Source organism: Miniopterus natalensis, chromosome 2, assembly GCF_054644295.1.
Source record: "Miniopterus natalensis isolate mMinNat1 chromosome 2, mMinNat1.hap1, whole genome shotgun sequence".
Taxonomy (NCBI): Eukaryota; Metazoa; Chordata; class Mammalia; order Chiroptera; family Miniopteridae; genus Miniopterus; species Miniopterus natalensis.
Window position 1 is genome coordinate 151,439,746 of NC_142082.1, and position 8,928 is coordinate 151,448,673.

At 42.6% G+C, this 8,928-nt stretch overlaps 1 pseudogene; it reads right to left on the minus strand.

Annotated features, from left to right (window-relative positions):
• Window positions 1-1,528: 1,528 nt before the first annotated feature.
• Window positions 1,529-2,241, minus strand: LOC107528360 (securin pseudogene; annotated as a pseudogene).
• Between the last annotated feature and the right edge of the window lie 6,687 nt (window positions 2,242-8,928).

An 8,928-nucleotide genomic window follows, 5' to 3' on the forward strand; every position in this document is an offset into this window, starting at 1 on the left:
GGGACCGAGAAGGCAAATTAACATATAGATGCGTAAACCCAAATGCCAGAGCACCAACTGTCTTGCCCACTAGTTGCATCCCCTGTCTTCTTGATGCCATCCTTCCTGCCAGTAGGATTTCATTTACAGCCTAAATGCTTTCAGCTGGAGATAAAGCTGACCAATATCCGCTGCTCAGTAGGCTGACTTCAATTGAGGCCTTAACAGGAATATCTTTCCATCCAAAGCAGCACACCTGGGAGAACAAAGCAAGCTTTGTTCCTCATCTGAACAAACAGACCCTGTGAAAATGATTTATTCTTGCTTTTTTATTTATAAAACAGAACATTGCCCTTCCTCCTTAAAGCAAAAGTATTTGCAGAGCCACTGCAGCTAGTCTGATGCAAGTTTATAGGCCGAGGGTGGCATTCAGGTGGACGTCTGACGTCTGAGTTAACCATGCGCCGGCCGGGGCAAGGAAGCGGTGAACCCAGAAACTCCTTTGTCCAGCTTAACAGGAGCTAATCTTGAGTTTATTATTGAGAATAATCATAATGCTTTAGTCTTGAAGATTATTTATCATTTCTATCACATTGCTTTATTTGATTTTACAGCAGTTAATCTGATCAACAAATGAATGTGTGAGTACTCAGGAACAATAAAGCACTATACCCGGCATTGTAAAGGACACACACGCAGACTCATAGATAAGGGCGGATCCGTGCTTGCCAGGGATGGGGGGGCAAAATGGGTGAAGGGGGTCAAAATGAACAAACCTCCATTTGTACATAAATAAGTTGTGGAGATGTAATATACATCATGGTAACTATAGTCAATAAGACTGTATTGCATATGTGAACGTTGTTACAAGAGTAAATGTTAAAAGTACTCATCACAAGAAAAAACTTTTTTGTAATTATGCTGATGTATATTAACTAAACTTATTATAGTGTTCATGTCACATTGCAGGGTGGGCAAAAGTGTGTTTACAGTGTTGAATACAGGAAACACAGGGTTTTATTCTTGTATTATTTATTATTGTATTATTTGTATTACAACTGTAAACCTACTTTTGCCCACCCCTACATATGTAAATACTGAATCATATGTTGTACACCTGAACATGTAATAGAATGTTACATGTCAATTATATCTCAATTTTTTAAATATATTTTTATTGATTTCAGAGAGAGGAAGGGAGAGGGAGAGAGAGAAACATCAATGAGAGAGAGTCACTGATCAGCTGCCCCCTGCAGGTGCCCCACTGGGGATCAAGCCCGCAGCCTGGGCATGTGCCCTGACCAGGAATCAAACCCCGGGATCTCCTGGATTGTAGGTCGATGCTCAACCGTTGAGGCACACCCATCTCAATTTTTAAAAAGGAAATAAAGTTGCAGCTTTTTATGAAATTATAAAAAAATGAGGGTGCTCTTTCTGTACTGACTAGAAACTTTGCCAAGATATATAATGTTAAATGAAAAAAAGATGCAGAAGTCTGTCTAGTATGTTATTATTAATGTTCAGTATGATACATTTGAAAAGATGCAGAAGAAACTGGTAACAGTGGTTGTCTTCTGGAAGAAAACTGGACTTCGCTTTATTTTTTCTATTAAAGAATTGCTTTATGAGTACAAACTACTAATACATACAAACTATAAAGCACTAAGAAACTTAAATCTCTAAGTCATAGCAAACAGGTGGCAATTCAACATCCAGAGTCAACAGAATGCTTGAGGGAGACTGCAGCGGATCGGACTCCCACAGTGGAAGGGCACCTTCAGAGGTGAAGGGGGACCCAAGTGTAACAGCTTTTCAAGTTTCCTGTCCTCATCAAGGATCATGAGAGGCACTCCACTCACGGGGAGCTGTGCGATCTGGTGTTCTTCAGGCAGGTCAAAACTCTCAAAATCTAGAGGATTGAAGGGAACGAATTTTTCTCTCTCTGGGTAGAACAAAGCTTTTTGCTTTAACAGTCTTCTTGGTCACCTTTTTAGCAGAGAAAGTTGTCTGTTTCTGTTTGAGAGGTCCATTAGAATTTACTGACTTTTCTTTAGCTCTGTTGACAGTTCCCAAAGCCTTTCTGGGAGACTTCCATAGGGCTGGCAGAGCAGCAAACATTTTGCCGACATGTGGCGTTGAAACCTGAGATCTCCCATCTAAAGACTTGACCGAAGGCCAGGACCCCAGCTTCAGTCAGTCCTTGGGAGTTGCAAGGGTGCCCAGTTCTCCATTCCCCTTATCTGCAAAGATCACAGTAGCCATTCTGGATTAAGTTAGGACCAATAGCCAAAATCACCCACAACTCAGCCTTCTGGACCTCTCTTTAAGTGCCACAAAGTCAACCCACAGGCTTTTGACATCAGCCTTAGGACATGATGGCCTGATGGCTGAGATCACAGCTCCTATTATGTCTTAAAGAGTTATTTTTCTAATGAAAAGTAATACAGGTTTTACTTCTGTTCATGTCTCCTTTATATATTTTTAGATGTGGGAAATCCCAGTTTACTTTACAATTTTCCTCCCAATTGGTAATTTCTCCAGTCTTTGAATGGGTTCCAGGTTCTTTCCACCTTGGGCAGAATCCAAGTGGACTGACTCTAAAAGAAATCATTCCCTCCTTGCTTGCATGCATGTCCTGTCAGTATTGCTGGGAACATTATTTTGTCAAGTTAGTGTAAATGTATATGTTTTCAAATGTTAAAATGTAATAGGAAATAGGTTGCCTGAGAGAAAAGAAGACTGCAGATAAAAAGGGTATGCCCGGCCGGGCGTGGCCGAGCGTCGACCTAGGATCCAGGCGATTGGGGTTCAATTCCCGGTCAGGGCACATGCCCAGGTTGCGGGCTCGATCAATGGCTCTCTCATCATTGATGTTTCTATCTCTCTCTCCCCCTCTCCTTTCCTCTCTCTGGAAAAAAAAAAAGGGGGTGAGCAAAAGAAAAGAAATAAGACAGAGGTCAGGAACAAGAAAAACCAAGTATTTAGTTAGTTAAGGTCCTTGCTGGTCTTGCTCAGTGGTTAGAGAATCAGCCCACAGACTAAGGGGTCCAGGTTCAGTTCCAACCAAGGGCACATACCTCAGTGGCAGGCTCGATCCCCAGGCACGTGCGGGAGGCAACCAATCGATGTGTCTCTCTCACATCAATGTTTCTCTCTCTCTCCCCCCCCCACCCCCTTCTGCTCTCTCTGAAAAGCAATGGAAAAAATATCCTTGGGCGAAGATTAAAAAGAAAAGAAAAGGAAAAGTTAGTTAAGGCCTAAAGTAAGAAGAGTTATATGTAGGCATTAAGAAAACTAAAAAATCATCAAAAACTAGCTTAAAACATTCCGTAGGAGGGAGCAGGGGAGCTTGATCACTGCAGAGGGTGGCTGGTCTGCACACTGTTCTGAACTGCAAGGCATTCATCCTAAAAGGTAGTGTGTGTGCCCCATGCAGGTGCAAATTTATCCATTAGGACACAGGATTAGAAATCAGAATTTTTATTTTTATATTTTTAGTTCAATTTGTAGATATTTTATTCCACACATAATATATTCTTTCAACAGTACAGTAGTCATCCCTTATTCATGGTTTCACTGTCTACAGTTTCAATCACCTTTGGTTGACCTAGCTCTGAAAATATTAAATGGAAAATTCCAGAAATATACAATTCATAAGTTTTAAATTGCATGTCTTTCTGAGTAGCGTAAGATTTCATCATCTAGTGAGCCGTCCTCATAACGTTGCAGCACATGCATTACTCGTGTTTGTGGGGATACTGGTGTAAACAAAACTACTACGCTGCCAGTCATATAAAAGTATAGCATGTGCAATTATGTACAGTGCATAATACTTGGTGATGAGAATAAATGACTGTTACTGGTTTACATATGTATTACATCATAATTTTTATCATTCTTTTTGAGTGTACTCTTTCTACCTATTAAAAACAAAGTTTGCTGTGAAACAGTGTGCCGGGTTACACCAGCAGCAGGCTCGGACGGCTGCTTACGCACCTGATTGCATCACTTTCTCCTGTGCTTGACTTCGTCTTGTATTGTTTTGTTCATCATGGCCCCCAAGGGTACAAAATCCACAGCTAATGTTGCCAGTAAGAGGCACACTGAACTGACCTGGAAGTAAGGACCACGAAGGTCGATGCTCACCAGTCAGGCATGTCCCACCCCACCACAGCTACCACCTTGAAGAGCGAGAGCAACGTGACGGAAGCTGTTAAAGGCTCTGCCTCACTGACAACAGCAAGACAAGCAGACTTCAGGAAGGGCATGTATCAGACCTGGAGGAACTTCTGCTGACCTGGACTGAAGACCAGGCACAGAAGAGTATTCCTCTCAGCACCATGGCCATCGCTGCCAAGGCAGAAGTTTGTCTGCGATGTGAAAAGGCTGGACCTGAATGCAACGTTGAATTTACTGCTGGCTCTGGGTGGTTTAAATGATTCGAGAATTGTTCATTACAAATGTGAAAGTGAGTGGTGATTCTCTGAGTGTTGATGTGAAGGCAGCTGATGAATTTTTGTAAACTCTAGATGTGCTGATGGTGGAGGAAAATGCCCTGCCAGAGCAAATATTCAGTATTGATGGGCTCTCCCTGTTCTGGAAAGGGCCTTACGTCCATAGGAGGCCAAGTCAGTGCCAGGTTTCAAGACTTTTAAGAACAGGATCATAGTCTTGCTTGGGGGGCAATGTTGCAAGCTACAAACTGAAGCCCTTTTTAATCCTGCACAGTGAGAACCTCACGCCTTTCAAGCGTATCGACAAGCACACGCCGCAGTGTCCTGCAGCTCCTCTTCCACGATGCCCTCCCGGGCCTTCACGCTCGCTCCCGGCGCACTCACTGACTCACCAGAGCAACTTCCAGTCCTGCAAGCTCCACTCATGGTAAGTACTCTATACGGGTATACCATTTTGTATCTTTTATACTGTATTTTTACTGTACCTTTTCTATGTTTAGGTATATTTAGACACACAAATACCATTGTATTACAATTTGCCTATAGTATTCAATACAGTAACATGATGTACAGATTTGTAGCTTGGGAGCAACAGGCTCTACCATTTAGGTGTGTAGTAGGCCAGACCATCTGGGGTTGTGTAAGTGCACTCTGTATTGTTTACACAATGATGAAGTCGCCTAATGATGCATTTCTCAGGAAGTGTCCCTATTGTTAAATGACCCATGACTGTAAGATAAATAAGGCTTGAGATTCTAATGTATAACATGGTGACTATAGCTGATAACACTGTATGATACAACTGAAATTTGGTAAGAGAGTAGAACTTAAACATTCTCAGTGGAAGGAAGGAAAGTTGGTTGGAGGCCTCCACCACACATCTGCCTCCACATCTCTCATGGGTATATCTGATTGGAGGAACCCAACTTACGGTTAGAACTAACTACAAGAGATTCTGGACAATATAGCTTTTAGCTTTCTAGCCTCTGCTGCACACAAAGCCATATAGAAGCAGTTAGGAATAAATGTTAATCCACCATAATGAACACAAATGCTATCAGGCTAAAATGGCCTAATATGTGCATTTCACAGCAAGCTTGAGATTGTCAGCAGCACCATCCAACTGTAAACTCCTGCTAAAGATTAAGGACAAGGGTCATCTGTCTTCCTATCAGTTGAATTCTCAGAACCTAACACAGGTCCAACACCTATCTCTTGAATGAAAAACTACTAAATGATCTGTACAGAGTGGCCAAGAAGTTGTTCTTTGTTGTCAGAGAGATCTGGATGCAAGTACTGATGTCTCCTCACCTGTGAACTAGCTAAAAATAACGAAATTTCTCTCAAGTTTTTGGTGAGAATTAATGCATGTAAAGCACTTACCACAGTGCCTTGCACATAGCATTTAATAATGTTTGCTGTTATTATTGGTATTACCATGATTATTCCTGCCCCTGGAATCAACCATACCTCAGGGGTCACCTTGCCAGTTCTCACCATGGATGTATCCAAGTCAGAAAGCTGCATCTCCTTCTCTTCCCTGGATACCGGCTGCGGGGCATTACCAAGGGTCTCCCTGTGGATCTTTTATTCTGCAAGGCTACCCAACCCCTTGTCTGAGTATCACTGACCTATCTGTGTAAAGATATGCTTTAGATCTTCTAACATCTCTAGTTTTCTAAGATCAGTCCCTGCTGCCTCCGAATCCAGTCACTTCAAACACTAAAACACTTATAACCCCCTCTCTAGTGTGGCAGTTTAAATAATAAAGATAAAGAAACAATAAATGTGACCTTTGACTAATGTATTAGCAAAAAAAAAAAAATCTCAGAATTTTAAAGCTGAGGGAGACTTTAGAAATAACCTAATCTGGGCCCTTAACCTGTAAAATGAGGACACTAAGGCCCTGAGTGACACCACCTGGGCCCATGAGTCCTGGACCAGAGCTCTTCCTGCCACAGCACAGAACCACATTTTGTTGTTATGAGGATGAAGGAAGTAATGTCTGACTTTTCTGTTTGGGGCAAGTAAATGCAAGGTATTTATTCCTATTATAATGTCATAGAAGAGCGGTTACAGAGGTGTTTCCAGACTTGTTTCCCATTAGATAACTGAGCAAACAGAGCTTACAACACAAGTGCATAAAGCCTGTGTTAAAGATACTGAAAAGAGAAAGACAAAAGTAGGTGGAATTGAAATGGAAATGCTCTACAAAACCTAGACGGGTTGCCTGTTTCACTTCTCCAGTGAAGTTATACATTCAGTTCGCCTTGATGGAAGGGCAATGATGAGATGATGGATTCACTTATACACTATGTCAGAGAGATGAGGAAATTACTAAGGCAGTTTGAGAAATAGAGAAATTCCAAAATTATCTTGTCTGAAGACATTATCCTTTTGAACTAAGCTCTACAAAATACAATCACAACTGGGGTCTCCAAGGTTCTGTTTCTAGGAGACAAGCCCGCTTTTGTCATCACATTAGCAAACAGATCAACCACTCCTGGGGCTTGCCAATCACCCCGAAGCATGACCCTAGCAAAGAGTCGGAAACCAACTGTTGGTGTGGGGGACACCAGCTCTCACCAAACTCAGAGCAAGAGGAGGGTTATTTGAGGAAAAACATTCAGTTACTTGAGAGAGCAAAAAGCAGTGCAGCCCTTGCGAAGGAAGACACAACTGCAGACTGAAGGGGAAGAACTGTTCTAATTCGATGGCCCAGGATCCCTTTAACTCTGTCTATTCGGGAAGGGGCTTCCTTCCCTTGGCACATCCCTACAATGTTTCTTTCCCACAGCCCACCCTAACCTACAGGTCCCTCAGCAACTGCCTTGGAGTCATTCCCTGTCTCTGCTCCAAGGCTTGGGGGAGGTGGGGAATGGAAAAGGACCCTGGGTCAGAAAGAGGAAGTTGGTGAAGGACAGGACTGCTAAGAAAAATGCAACTTCATGGAACAATTCCATCTCCATGAGGTCAGGGACAGGACTGCTAAGAAAAATGTAACTTCATGGAACAATTCCATCTCCATGAGGTCAGGGACAGGACTGCTAAGAAAAATGTAACTTCATGGAACAATTCCATCTCCATGAGGTCAGGGACAGGACTGCTAAGAAAAATGTAACTTCATGGAACAATTCCATCTCCATGAGGTCAGGGACAGGACTGCTAAGAAAAATATGACTTCACACAATAATTCCATCTCTGTGAGGTCAGAGACCTTCCTTCGGTTCACGAATGTGTCCTAAGCCATTCGAACAGTGGCTGACTCATCAAATACTTACAGTAAGTATTTCTTCAATGAATGAGCAAACTTCTCAGTCCTTAACCCACAATAATGGTAGAAGATTGCTTCCATCATTACTGGACTCCTTCCTCCCAAAATTTTAACTAAAATTTCATCATTTTACATGATGCCCAGGAAATAATCTCTCTCATTTCCAATCTCTCTGGTCACTCTAACCATCCTTGTAGGCCAAGGCCGCAGCGGTTCTCCGAGGCCTCCTGCTGGCACTCAGGCATTCATTTCCCTGCGTGCCATGGAGCAGAGGAGCCTTAGGTAAGGCTGGGAACCCCAGGCCAGAAGTGTCCTAGGAGACCATTGCTTTGCAGCCAGGGGGCAATGCACAGCTCCTCTTGCAAATGGGGCCAACAGCCCAGGCTCTCTTGCCCAGGTTGGGGTTCCTCTTTAATAAGGACCACCCTGTCTCTTTTTCTTCTGCTTCTCCAAGCTTATTTCCTCATACTCTATCCTGCCTCTAGGTTTTTAACATTGTGAAATAAAAGCCACAAAAAATTCCAGGTTTACTCTGCATTCCTCCCTGTTGTCCCCCAGGCACTGACACACACAGCTTACTACTAGCTTAAGTGGATAGAATGGAAGGGGAAAGATAAAGGACAGAAAAACAATGCCATAAATATCTCATAAATATCAAATACTCAGATGTGCGAGGACGTGACCAGGTGCATATAGTTAAGTAAAAATCAGCTTAAACGAAAATGAGAGCAGGTGTTTACCCTTCTCTGAACTGCAAGACAGAAAGGAAATGCACATTTAGTAACTATTTTTGGTCAGTATCCTCCTATAGCCAACAGCTTTAAAAGAAATTAATCTCTTCTAAAAAAATGGTTGAGTATTAAGATGATCACCAGTTCAAAAAGCATTAGAGCCACTTTAAGAAAAGGGCATAGACTAGGCTTTAAGGCACTTTACTTACATAAAATTATATTTTTTGGGGGGGTGTCTTTATTGATCTCAGAGAGAGGAAGGGAGAGGGGGAGAGAGAGAGAAACATCAAGGATGAGAGAGTCGTTGATCAGCGGTCTCCTGCACGCCCCCCACCTGGATGATAGGTTGATGCTCAACCACTGAGCCATGCCGGCCGGGCTAAAATGATGCTTTCAACCAAATGTAATGGCCTTTTCCTTTTTGTGAGGATGATAAGCATAAGCATTATTGCTCTCACATCTTAAGACATTTTAGGGGTAGGATGAACCT